General features: G+C 37.2%; 1 protein-coding gene and 1 long non-coding RNA gene across 3 annotated transcripts in view; one reads left to right on the top strand and one right to left on the bottom strand.

Annotated features, from left to right (window-relative positions):
• The window catches only part of Rerg (RAS like estrogen regulated growth inhibitor), a 106,118-nt gene that overhangs the window by 23,050 nt on the left and 69,375 nt on the right, over positions 1-13,693 (bottom strand). The window lies entirely within an intron of this gene.
• LOC141424028 (uncharacterized) overlaps positions 1-13,693 on the top strand; it is a 116,101-nt gene that overhangs the window by 87,610 nt on the left and 14,798 nt on the right. The window contains exon 2 of the long non-coding RNA XR_012448827.1: positions 3,389-3,475. This is a non-coding gene — a long non-coding RNA (uncharacterized lncRNA). The remainder of the gene's footprint in view (positions 1-3,388; positions 3,476-13,693) is intronic.

Below are 13,693 nucleotides of genomic sequence, written 5' to 3'. Positions count from 1 at the left end.
CACTATTCCTAACTTTCATATTTCATGTGGGGAGATTTTCAATTCGTGCTAGGCTTAAATCAGCGTGGTCAAAGTTGCCTTCAAAAAGTTCTTTTCCTAATGAATTACCATTTTTGGAGGTAGGCTGCAATTTAAGCCCATTTCCTGGCATATTTCATATCTTATTTCCTCTCAGCTTGTTAGTTGTATGTATTTCGACAGTCCTTTTTTATAGTGGTCATTCTCAGACATTTCCTGAAAGACAGTTTGATTTTCTGTCTTCAAATCTTGCCTTTTGTGTCATGCTCCTACCATAATAGGTTAGGTTATACCACAAGAAAAAATATCTCAGACCCACCATGAGCAACTTTTGAATTTGCCTTGGTAATGCCCCCAATGAAAACCTTTGGTATGATTTAGACAATACTTACCATTTCCTGATTCATAAAATAATGAAATGTTATTATGGATATTATTAAGTGATTTATTGTTTTCATTCTATAACCTTCAAGACCTCCATAAAAACATATAGTTTTAAGTTACAAGACCAAGTAATTTAAAAATAGATTTTGGAGGGCAGTACTGGGCCTATGCTTGCTAAGCAAGCAATGTACCCTTGGAGTCACACCTTTAGCCCTTAAAACATTTTTTAATAGCCTTCCAAAAAAGTTATTATGCTTTGGATAATTCTTCAGTAGTTTTAAATATTCTGTGAAAAAAACAAAAGTTTTTTCCTCACAGAAAGAAGATAACCAGGGATAATGCTAGTACAGTCAGAATCCATTAGGGGTTGGGTCACTTGTTATCTCAATTACTTTTCCCATTTTATTTTACAATCAAATTTGTCATTGTTCAATGGTTAGAAGTACTAAAACTAAAGCATAAAAGCCATGTGAGGGCATTATAATAAACTTACACAGCATCCTAAGAGTGAAACTTCTCAAAACTAGGGTGCACCCAGGAAATTGAGTACCTCTCTCCCTGCTTCACCTCCTCTTGTTCACTTTATTACACTGTAGTTACTTGACCTGAATACCAACAAAGAAACATGAGCTAATGGCACACGTCACCAAGCCCACATGGGTTGCAAAATCAACATTAAATTGCTTTCAGCTTGAAGTTTATGATCTATAGTGAAGGTGTCATAATAAATACAGCAAGTATTAAAAATCATGACAAAGAGATGAGTTTAATACCACGTGGGAATCATTTTTTCACTTCACTAAGCACAACCTTAATTTTAACACTATCATAAAAATTATAAAATTATAATCGGAAAAAGTTTAAAAATAGTGCAGTAGTGCTGTTATTATCCACTTTCACTTACAGAGTGTGCACGTTTAGTCCAGACACTGTGCTGGGTCTTTGCAAACGGAGCTTTACTCTTCCTGTCCTCAGAGCATGAACACATGGATATGGACATGGGTATGGATATGGATAAATGTGTATCAAGGAAGACATTAGATTCCACATTTACTTTTCCTCCTGAAATACGAGACCATTCCTCATGGTCTCGAGATCCACACTCTTTCAGTGCATTCTTCTGACTCATTAGTTAGTGCAACCCCATTATTATTATTATTTATTTTTATTACTGTTTGTGGTGCTGGGGTTGAAACCCAGCTTTGCACATACTAAGCAAACACTCTACCACAAAGCTACATACCCAACCCTAGTGCAATCCTCTGTTTAGATGAAGAATTTGCTGCCACAGAGCTTAGGGGTCAGCTTGGTGTATGCTTCTATTGTTACCCTTAAAACAGTTCATAGAGAATATTATATGTATTTTGTGCATAAGTATATTTTGACACACATACCTACATTTTGAAAAAAAACACATTGTCTAGTTTTGTTCAATACTGCATTTATTACAAAAGAAAAGAATCAAAACCCTGGTGGAAATAAAGCCTGAAATATCTCTGGAAAAAAAGTGATTTTGTAGACATCAATTTCTGAACACCCTGTCTTCTTTTATTGCCTCAGTGTGGATCCACAATATTATTCCCTTAATTCTGTGACTCACAAATAGAAGACACAATTATCCTCATGACATGGTAAGCTTCATCATCTTTTTCTTTTTTTTGTAGGACTGGGGTTTGAACTCAGGGCCTTGTGCTTGTAAGGCATTTGCTTCATCATTTTGACTTAATTGCTCGTATGTCTCCTTCAGGGTATATTATTATTTTGATTAAGTATATTATTTTAAGTATATATTATTTTGAATATAAATATATTTTAAATCATTTAAAATATAAGTATTTATAATATAAACACTATTTTACATATAAAGAAAACTATACTGATTTTGTTTTAACTCGGCCCCCTGAAAATTCCAAATAAGCTAATAACTACTCAGCATATTAAGTAGGTAATGCAAAGTGGAACTAAATCAGGCCAAGGGGAAAAGAAAGACATATTGAGAATGCAAGGCTCATAAATAATGTTACTCCTCATCAGACAGTATATCTACCAGCAGCAAATGATGGAACATCACATTTTTCTTTTAAGTTTTCCTGATCTGGGGGGTGTGGCCCAATTGGTAGAACATTCATATAGCCAGGGAGAAGACATGAGTTCATTCCCCAGTACCACAAAAAATAAAGATAATTGAGTGCCAGTGGCTCACATCTATAATTCTAGTTACATGGGAGGTGGAGACTGGGAGGATGGAGGCTAGCACAGGCAAAGTTTGTGAAACCCCATCTCAGCCAATACTTGGGTAAAGTGGTGTGCGCCTGTCATTCCAGCTACTGTGGGGAGCATAAAATAGGAGGATAATAGTCCAGGTCAGCCCCAGGCAAATGAAAGGGCCTATTTCAAAAGTAACCAGAGCAAAAAAGGGCTCAAGTGGTAGAGTGCCTGCCTAGAAAGCGTGAGGCCCTGAGTTCAAGTCCCAGTAGCATAGGGAAAAAGAAGCTAGGTATCATGGGAACACACCTCTTCAATCCCAGCCCTCAAGAGGTAGAGACAGATTCAAAATTTCAAGGTCAAGCTTGGGGTACATAGTGAGTCCCTGTCTCAAAAACTAAAACAAAAACAAAATAAAATTTCTCTGGCCTTGCCAAGGCCTTGCTCCTACTGTGATATAAAATTGTTCATTGCTTCTCTGTTCTAGAATGTGCACAACTACTTTGTAAATAGTCATATATATTCCTGTGCGTCTTGTCATCTAAGGTCGGATACTAACCCTGGCTCATCTCTATCTCCAGGGGTTGGCAGAAGTGCCTGATCCCTGATATACTACCCAATACATCTTTGAGAAATAAGTGAGGAAACAACCTGGGAAAACATTTGAATCTAATGTTATGATTGAGGTTGGGTCTTCACTCTGGTGTGTTTCTATTATTTGAAAAACATGTTCTTTAAAGCAGATCTTCCATTTCTTGAAAATATGCCAATCACTTCACAGGTTCAATGCTTGGTTCTGATGTCCGTGTGGCCCAGCTGATTGACCAAGAATCACATGACCTACTATGCTTCTTCTTGGAGGCCAGAGGTAAACCATGCCTCACACTTCTGTTAGCCTAAAATTTGATTTCAGTCAAAGTGTCACAGAAAAATTAAAATGAGCATTATCCCCCAAAAAAGGTTCCACACCCTAGATAGTAGAGATTGTTATTAGGGAATGAATTAACTTTGTGAAGCTAGGATCCATTTCTTAGTCATATTAGCTGTTGGATTAAAGTGTATATACTCTTAGAAAATGTGATTATGTAGGTTTTATTTATGTTTTAAACAAAAACACTAATCAGACTTTTGGAATGCTAAGTATCCAAAGGGGAGCTAAGTAAATACTGGATACTGACTACAAACTTATTTATGTCTCACACAAACTCTTGAAAGGAAGTAATGTTCCTACTTTGCACATAAAAACCTGAGCATAAAATTGAGTAAACTTGTCTAGATTTATAGATCCATTAAATGACAGAACCGAGATTGAACCTAGCTATTTTTATATTTTAAAGCCCATATTTTGTCCAATATGAAATATTTACTGCTATATTTTAATATGATTTAATTCTGCATTGCTCAATTTTTTTTCTATATAACCATATATCCTATGGAGAAGCATGCTTTAAGGACTGGATTTTTGGTTCATGACTAGATTTCCTGTTTTGTGGAGAAAATATCCATTACCAGAAACTATGGCAACACAGAAAGAGAATATGAATTTCAAGAAGCAAAAAGGAAACTTACACATAAACAACATTCTCATTTTTCTTTTCAAAAGGTCTTTAAGAATGCAGCAAATGAGTAAGCGGTATGTAATGATGCAGATATAAAGTCGTATGCTATAAGCAACTATCTTTTATTAGTCATTAACAAGCTCATTCTTTCCACAAAAATAACAAAACTTAGAATAGCAGGAACCGTTTTAGGCAATAAAGAAGATGACAAGGGAAATGATATACACTTCCTGTTCTCGAGGAGTTGAGAGTTTGTACTTTTCTTGCCCCATGGGGGGGAAAATGTGTGTGCGACTAGTCCTGCTGCAATGCCTAGCATCCTTATTGCAAGGACGGGGGTGAAAGAGGAAGGCTAGACGGAAGTGAGTTACTTTAGTGCTTCAGAGGGAGCAAAATTTGTGTTTTCCAGAGGAGAAAACATGAGAGATAAAATTGGAGTAACACTTTATAAAGTATCAACCCCATGGCTGCTTCTGCTCCAGCTTAGACACAGCAACCATGGGGGTAACTAAAATAAACAAGGCAGTCTAGTTCTTCCCTCTCCCACCTGTAGTTCTGCCAATCGAGTCTCCAAGTTAAATTTACCTTCCCTCCCCACCCGTAACCCTCCTAGATCTAACACTTCTGTTCTTTCATACTGTATTCCTGGGTCTTCTTCAACCACCACCTCCTAAAGACACATTCTTCCTCTCAGAAGTCCTTCCTTTCTTTTCTGTGGCAGCTCTGTCCTCCCTCAAGAGTCAAGGGCCACTGTGCCTCAGGGAAGCAGTGAGCTATGGTGATCTCAGGATTGAGCCCTGGCCTAGTCTGCTGTGTGACACAAAGACAGCTCTTTGAAGCTTTGGTTTACCAGCTGTTGTGATGGCTTAAGAGCAAGAATATGCCCACTTGAAATCTCAGCATCCTTCATCAAAAGGAACCAAGAGTCAACTCTAAGCTGAGGAACTGTGCTGGGAGGAAATGGAAATGAGCTGGACTAGAAATAAGATGTAAGAAGTAATTCCCAGAAAATTGTGCAATTTGAAAAGTCAAGAATTAAGGAAAGAGGCTCAGAGAAAAGATGCATGCACAAAAAAAGATTCCAGGCATATTTACTTTTAAATAAACTTAATACTCTTAAAGTGCTTTTTTAAAGCTGGGAGCATAGCTTAAGTGGTAGACTGCTTGCCTCCTAAATGTGAGGTCTCCTGGGTTCAATCCCTAGTACCACAAGAAAAATGCTTTTCTATTTGGACCTCCTATCACAGCTAAGTTTCACAATATTCAGTTAATCAATACACACTTATTGTAAAAAACACCAAAGGAAATAAAACAGAAAGGATTCAACAGGTAAGATACTAGAGATGACTTTCCTATTACAGCTGAATTGTGAGTTCAATTTTGGATGACTTTTCACTCACTAATTTAGGAAGACAGGTTCAACAGGCAGAGAACAAGGCCTGGACACAAGAGCCTAGGTCAACCTAGTTCATGTGACTTGGGGTGTATGTGAGTGGAGCTATGTAGGAGCCAGGTTGTAAGGTTCTTTAAGACAAGGATATGGAAGAATTCACACGTCACATTGAGGAGCTTGGATTTTACTCTGAGCTTTATGGGCATATGGAGTTTCTGATTAGGAGGATGGCTAGATTTGATCTGGTCCATAAATGTTCACTGATTTGATGGGGAGAGTAAAGGAGAGAGATGAATGAAATGGCTCCATATGGAACAAAAGTCTGGAGGTAGCATTATTATTTGAGGCAGACTATAACAGGGGGATGAGTTAAAAGCAAGTGATGTTGAGCTTGAATGTATTGAACATGAGAGATTAACGAAACCATTAGGTGGAAAATTGCCATCCATTTATCCACCCATTGTCCTTCTGTTCATCCACCCATCTGTCATACATTCAATATGTATTTGTTGAGTGTCTGTCATGTCCTGAGTACTGTGCTACATACTGTTCTGTAAGCAGTTGATATTACACCAAGAGGCTGGAGGGAGTAGTCCTCACCAGAGTGCCATCTTCCAGTGGGTTGTAAATGTGACGGGTGAGGTTACATGCTCCACATACATAGTTCATAGTAAGAGAAGAGGACCTAGCCCAGAACTCTGTTTCTTCAATCTCATTTCATGGTGTCCTTTCTTATTCCCTTTATTTTCCCCCCACCTAAACGCTTCAAAATTTCTAGCTGAATTCAAAATGCTAACAGATTAAGTCAAGTACAAAAATCTGTTTATAGAGCTTTACGGAAAACCAGCACCATCCTCCACCCCTTATCACACCTGCCCCCTTGCTCTATTTCCTGTGAAGGTCAAAATAAATTGACATAAAAACCCTTAAGCCCCATAAAAATAGAAATGGAACAATTTCATGGAAATATAAAATGAATGCAATATAAAGATGCATGCTTCATAATGCCAGAAGTTAAAATGAGAAGTAAATTAGTTCCAGATGAGGTCTAGGGATTGCCTTTAAATTACTGTGTTTGTTTAAGCCTGAAAAATTTGACTTATCCTGCATTCTGACAAAAATACTACTCTAAGGAAGAGTTATAGGACAGATGTAAATTCTCTGTTAAAGATATTTCCTAGGAAGAAGTGGTATGATCTCCATGAATTACTAGGAAACACTTTGGTTTTTTAAGTCTAGCAATAGAGTCTAGCTTCAGCGCATTTCAAATCCTGAAAATTGATTTATTTTGACATGGTAAGACAAGGGTTAATTTGATAGTGGCACTGGGTCATAGGATGATAGATGAGGATGGGAAAAATTGGAAAACCATAACTTGTAATTCCTCACATGTTTGATAAGAAGTAGATGTTCAGAAATGCTTATAAAGAATGTAAAATGAAGAAAACATTTAATTTTCAATAGAAAAATCAATTTGTATGATTGAACAAAATCACAATATTGCATAATTTAAACTGAAAGAACAAATAAGAAGAAATTAATTATTGAATATTCTCATCAACTGATTTGGTTTTGTCTTTGTATCTTAAAGGTTAACAAATCAAAGGTTAATCAAAATCTATGAGGTTGATGTCTAAGATTTCAAGCCAGTTTCATATAAGTTCAATATTATTATTTGCTTTAATTATGATGGATGATTAAGAAATAAGTTACAAAATAGCTTCTGCTCAACAAAAGAAATGGTCTCTAAACTGAAGAGACCACCCACAGAGTGGGAGAAAATATTTGCCAGCTACACATCAGACAAAGGACTGATAACCAGAATATATAGGGAACTCAAATTAATGAACCAATAAAGAAATGGGCAAGTGAACTAAACAGAACTTTCTCAAAAGAAGAAATTCAAATGGCCAAAAAACACATGAAAAAAATGCTCACCAACTCTAGCCATAAAGGAAATGCAAATTAAAACCACATTAAGATTCCACCTCACCCCTGTTAGAATAGCCATCATTAGCAACACCACGAACAACAGGTGTTGGCGAGGATGTGGGGAAAAAGGAACCCCTTGTACACTGCTGGTGGGAATGCAAACTAGTACAACCACTCTGGAAAAAAAATTTGGAGGCTTCTTAAAAATCTAAACATAGTTCTACCATGTGATCCAGCAATACCACTCTTGGGGATATAACCAAAAGAATGTGACACAGGTTACTCCAGAGACACTTGCACACCCATGTTTATTGAAGCACTATTCACAATAGCCAAATTATGGAAACAGCCAAGATGCCACACTACTGACAAATGGATTAAGAAAATGTAGTATTTATACACAATCTGGAATTTTATGCAGCCATGAAGAAGAATAAAATCTTATCATTCACAAGTAAATGGACGGAACTGGAGAACATCATTCTGAGTGAGGTTAGCCTGGCCCAAAAGACCAAAAATTGTATGTTCTCCCTCATATGTGGACATTAGATCAAGGGCAAACACAACAAGGGGATTGGACTTTGAGCACATTATAAAGCGAGAGCACACAAGGGAGGGGTGAGGATAGGTAAGACACCTAAAAAAACTAGATAGCATTTGTTGCCCTCAATGCAGAGAAACTAATGCAGATACTTTAAAGCAACTGAGGCCAATAGGAAAGGGGACCAGGAACTAGAGAAAAAGTTAGTTTGAGAAGAATTAATTTAGAAGGTAACACGCATGCACAGGAAAGCAATGAGAGTCAACTCCCTGTATAGCTATCCTTATCTCAACTAGCAAAAACCCTTGTTCCTTCCTATTATTGCTTATACTCTCTCTTCAACAAAATTAGAGTAAGGGCAAAATAGTTTCTGCCTGGTAGCGAGGGGGTAAGAGGGGAGAGGAGGCAAGGGGGGGAAGGAAGGGGGTGGGGGGAAGGGGGGAGAAATGACCCAAACATTGTATGTACATATGAATAAAAGAAAAAAAATAGTTTGCAAAAAAAAAAGCAAAAACAAAGAAATAAGTTACAAAATTTCTCAGGCTATGGTTCTTTATTTAAAAATTTATAGTTCTTTATTTATTTTTATTACAAGACATAATGTTTAAACAGAATTTTCTATAAGGTAGTAGGTATTTTTTTAAATTGTCAAGGGATTCTGATGTAAAATTTAGATTTTAATTTTTGCATTTTTTTCTGGAAGAGGAAATGCACATGGCATTGACAGTTGATTTTTTTCCAATGCTTTCATTACTGCAGAACATGAGAAATTTCCAGCTGGAAGCATTTGGATTTTATTGTAGGTATAAAAGTGATTCAGAGTGACTAAGAATTTCAGGGAAGTTGAGGGATATCTGGTATAATCCTCACTGAGCAGCCTCTTATACAAAGGTCCCTGGCTCTTACAAGTTTCTCTGCTCAGGCACAGCCTGTTGTTCAGCATGGTCTTGTTTCTTATCTCTGTGGCACATATGGTTTTAACTGGCTGGGCCTACAGATCCTAATTCAGGGAGTAACCTTGAGTGAGTCCTTCTTATAAACCATCATCACTCCTTTGGCTATCTTCATAGCTCCAAACAAGAGACATGTAGCTTCAAAAAGTCACGGTGTGTATGGAAAACTAGAAAAAATCAGAGAGTGGCAGGCAATATGAGGGTTAGGTGAGAAGAACTGTGGGTTATTGGCTGGAAAACTAGCCACATTAGGAAGGGCTTATAAGCCAAAATAAGAAGTATCTAATTATATACTACTTCATAGGTAGTGCAGGCTATTTTATACCTGAGTATTTCCTACCCTCTTCTCCTCTCTCTTATAACATTATCACCATTCATTTTACTTATTTATAGGCTATATTCACTCATATATTGTTACTGCTATCATTTGAACAACTTATATACTAGATCATTTAATGAGTAAGAATCACAAAAAGATATTTTACCTTCATTTATTTCTTTTCCATTTCTCCTTTATAGATGTAAATCTGAGTTTCTAAAATATATTATTTTTCTGCTCCATGAAGAACTTTTCATTTTTACATTTCTTACAAGGCAGGTATGCTAGTGATAAATTTTGTCAGCTTTTGTTTGAGAAAAATCTTTATTTTTCTTTCATGTTGAAGAATAATTTCTCGGTTATATATAACTTTAAGTTGGTGATTTCTTTTTTCTTTCAGCACTATATTTTACTTCATTCTCTTTTTGGCTGGATTCTGATAAGTTCACTGTATAACCCTTATCCTTATCCATATTTAGAAAAGACCTCTTATCTCAGCTTCCTTCAATATGCTTTCTTTGTCTTTGGTGTTTTGTGCATGTGATTTTTATATTTATCCTGTTTAGTGTTCTATGAACTTGGATTTATGGCTTGGTGTCTGTTATTAGTCTTGGAAGAGTCTCATTATTACTTGATATATTCCTTCTAAACCATTCTCTCTTTTCTCCCTTATGGAATAACTTTTTATATTATCCTACAGTTTTTGGATATTCTGGGAAGGTGTGTTTTCCTTTACATTTCATTTTGGGAAATTTCTAACGGTATATTTTAAAGCTCATTGACTCTCTAGCTGTGGCCAAGTTACTGATGAGCCTTTCAAAAGCACTCTTCACTTCTCTTACAGTACTTCTTCTTTCTTAGTTATACTATATCTTTTTATTTTTTCATAATATTTCTGTTTCTCTGGTTACATTGCCTGTCAGGTCTTAAACTTTGCTTTTTTTTTTTTTTCCCAGTAGAAACCAGTTCAGAGTTCTGTTTCTGTTCATGTAAATCAATCTTGCCTAGGCTTTCTTTTATTTGTCTTTTTCCAGATTTAAGGTATGGTGGACTATCCAGGAGCTCCAATTATGTACAAAGCACTGAGCTAAAGCACTGAGCTAGCAGCACTCACTAGCTGTACTAACACTGAGTGTGTGCATTCATTCATCCAATATTTATGGATAAGCTCTGTGTGTTAGGATCCTCTACATCCTAAAGATGTAAACAGACCAAAGTCTCATCCCTCCAGCTTCATGGTCTTAGATATCTGGAACAACATAATAAATCAAAGCACAAATGAAAAATAGTGTGTTACATGGTGATAAGCAGTATGGAGGAAAGGAAAGCAAGGAAAGGAAAGAGAATGGTAGGAGTTGGAGTGGTGTATTATTTTATGGAGGGTGGTTGAGAAAAGCTTTGCTGATAAGACATTATCTTGGAAGAGTCTCTAAGCAAGTAGTGGAGTGAGCCATCTATATATCTGGGAGAAGAATGTTCTAAACAGAAAGAAGAGTAAGTACAAAGACCTTGGAAGGAGAGATGCATTTGGCATATTTAAGATACAGAGAGCAGCCAGTGTAGCTGGAATAGAGAGAATGAAATGAAGAGTGGGAGAAGAGGAGGCAGTGAGGGGAAGAAAGCATGCAGACGTGTTGGTGAGTGTAGGATTTTAATTTGAAGCAGGGAAATATCTGACCATTATAAGGAAGGAAGTGATGTGGTTGGTTTTTTCTATGGATCACAGACTATGTGGGCAGGGAAAGGAAAGAAGCAGGGAAAGCGCTTAGGAGGTTTTTGTGACAACTGAGATCATTCAGCATGGACCAGTGAAGAGCAGTGGATAGGAAAAAGTCAGATTTGTTTTTGAAATGGCCATACAGCATGAGAGGAAGAGTGACAGATTACTCTACAGTGTATGGTCCAAAACACTGGAAGGACAGAGAGCTGTTCCTGAAGTGGGGAAATATGGTGGATGGAGCAGATTTTAGAGAAAAGATGAGAAGTCATTCTTGAACAAGATACATTGGTGACAACTGTTAGGCATGTAAAGAAGATATCAGAAGCCAAGAGTCTGGAGTAGAGGCAGAGATCCAGGCTAGAGATACAAATTTGCAAATTCGTCAGTACAATGATGGTATTTAAAGTCACCACATTGGATGATGTCACCAGGAGACAGTTTAGCTAGAGAATCATCTGGACTCTGAGTCACCACAAACTTAACAGTTGAGATGATGAAGTAAAAAACAGTGGGAGGGCCTAGGAAGGTGAAGTGGGAGGGAAACAAGGAGAGTTTAAAATCCTGGCAGCTGTGCAAAGAATATTCTGTATGGAAAGGGGATTGATCAACTCTTTCCAGTGCTGCAAAAAAGAAGAGGACTGAGAATTGGATTTAGTGTGTGAAATCACTGGTGATGGATTGATATGGGTGACATTTCAATTGGAGTGACCTTAAGGGAACATGGAGAAGAGAGGACAGAGAGTAGATCTAAGATTTTAAGCTATTACCAATTGGTTTTCAATCACATTCAATTCACCACAATATATTCCATTTTAAATCTTTCTTTGTCATCACTTTTTTTCTAAGACAAAATTGTGAATCATACAAATGTAGTGAACTATCCAGCTGTTATTCAGTAGTGTACCAAATATAGTTTAAATGCTCAATGCTGTGGAAACAGGACTAGAACAAAATGACCCAAGGTTGTAAAATGAGAGTGAGAGAATGTGGTGAAATATTTTTTAAAAGTTTTTTTAGTTGGTAAGTGAAGTGAGTCAGACTCATAAAGACAAATACAGCATGTTTTCTCTCACATGTAGGAGCTACATCCCCCCCAAAATAGACATAAAAATAAATGGGGAACTATGTGTGTGTGTGTGGTGGTACTAGTGGGAGGGAGAAAAGAAGGCCAGGAGGGAGAATATTACAATGTAAGTATGTATAAAAAGGTCATAATGAAACCTTTTTAAAAAAACTGCAAAAAAGATAAAAGGAAGGAGGTGTATAAGAAAGAGTAATAGGGTAATTATGATCAAAGTATCATATATATTTAGGAAACATTACAATGAAACCCACATATATAATTATAATGCATTAACAAAAAGGTGGAAAAAATTGTAGCTGAAAATTCTTACTCACTTCCATTCTTCTTTCCTCTACATTAGACTTTGACCTTCACTGCCCTACCACAAATATTTATTCCTGAATTTAAGTATATCACAAGATCTGGGCATTAACAATTAGATCCTAGCTAGAGCCTCCCCTACCTCCAAACAACACTATCTTCAGATATCTGAGATAAACACTCTTTCTGAGAAAAGCAAGTGAGAGAAATGTTGATGTATAGCCCCTCTCTCTTAGGCTGAGCACTTGTGTGGAGTTGGAGTCAAAGCGGCAAAGTAGTTCCTAATTAGCTTTGGCAGCTTTGAATAAGGAGAAATCTCTCATCCACAGCTTGTCTGGTTCCTGAGAGTCCTCACCAAACCACTTTGGTTATGGAGGAACAGTAAGGGGGGGGCTCATAGAAAGGCTTGGCAGATGGATCTCAAATAAGGTCATTGCATCATACTGCAAACATGGCCGAGGCATATCCAAATGTTGGCTCTGTAGCTGAGGGGTGCTTCAGGTGTGCACAGGTATTCCACAAAGAACCAGTCCTGCCTGACAAGGGGATTTCAACAGTAGATGTGAAATCCTCATGGTCCCCAGTGGATAGCAGCACAGGGCAGGGAGTGGGGGGCTGTGTTTGACCAAATGGTGAAGACGAAGACCTTCTGATGCTTGCCGCGGGCCCTGGACCTTAGATTTCTCACACCATGGGTAAAGTGGCAGGACCAAAATCCTACAGTGGTCAAGTTAACATGAGCCCTCCCAGAGAAAGCCAAAGTTTCAGGCTAAGTTCACATAAAATAGACTAATTTAAATTTCATGTCAGAAGATAAATCTGGACATTGAGATTAGGTTGTTTAAGAGAAAAATAAAGCTACCATTAATTTCTTTGCCTGGGGTAGTTGATGGAGAAATTTACAAAAGCCACATGACCCACATGTACATAGAAAATGTGTTTATGAGCTTTTTGGGAGAAATTTGTAGGATAGGGAAGAACAAAATACTATACTTGGATGACAAGAACTGGATTTGAACCACATCTCTGTTATTCTCCCTAGAATCCTAAGCAAGGAGGCAATGTTGCCTTAGTATTTTATGAGAATGTTGTGATTATTATGTATCAGGATATATGTAAAACTGTTTTATAAACTCTGAACCATCCAAAATAAAGGATGAAGGAATCAAAACCAGTAGCTGAAATGTGCCAACTCCTTTGTCTTATGACAAATATGATGTGTATGAAAACAAAACAATGAAACCCACCAAACATTGTTAAAAAGGAGGGGAGAGAAGGGACAATG

The sequence above is a fragment of the Castor canadensis genome, chromosome 6 (assembly GCF_047511655.1).
Source record: "Castor canadensis chromosome 6, mCasCan1.hap1v2, whole genome shotgun sequence".
NCBI classification, from domain to species: domain Eukaryota; kingdom Metazoa; phylum Chordata; class Mammalia; order Rodentia; family Castoridae; genus Castor; species Castor canadensis.
The sequence above is the reverse complement of the archived record's forward strand: the minus strand, read 5'-3'. Positions and strand labels throughout refer to the sequence as shown.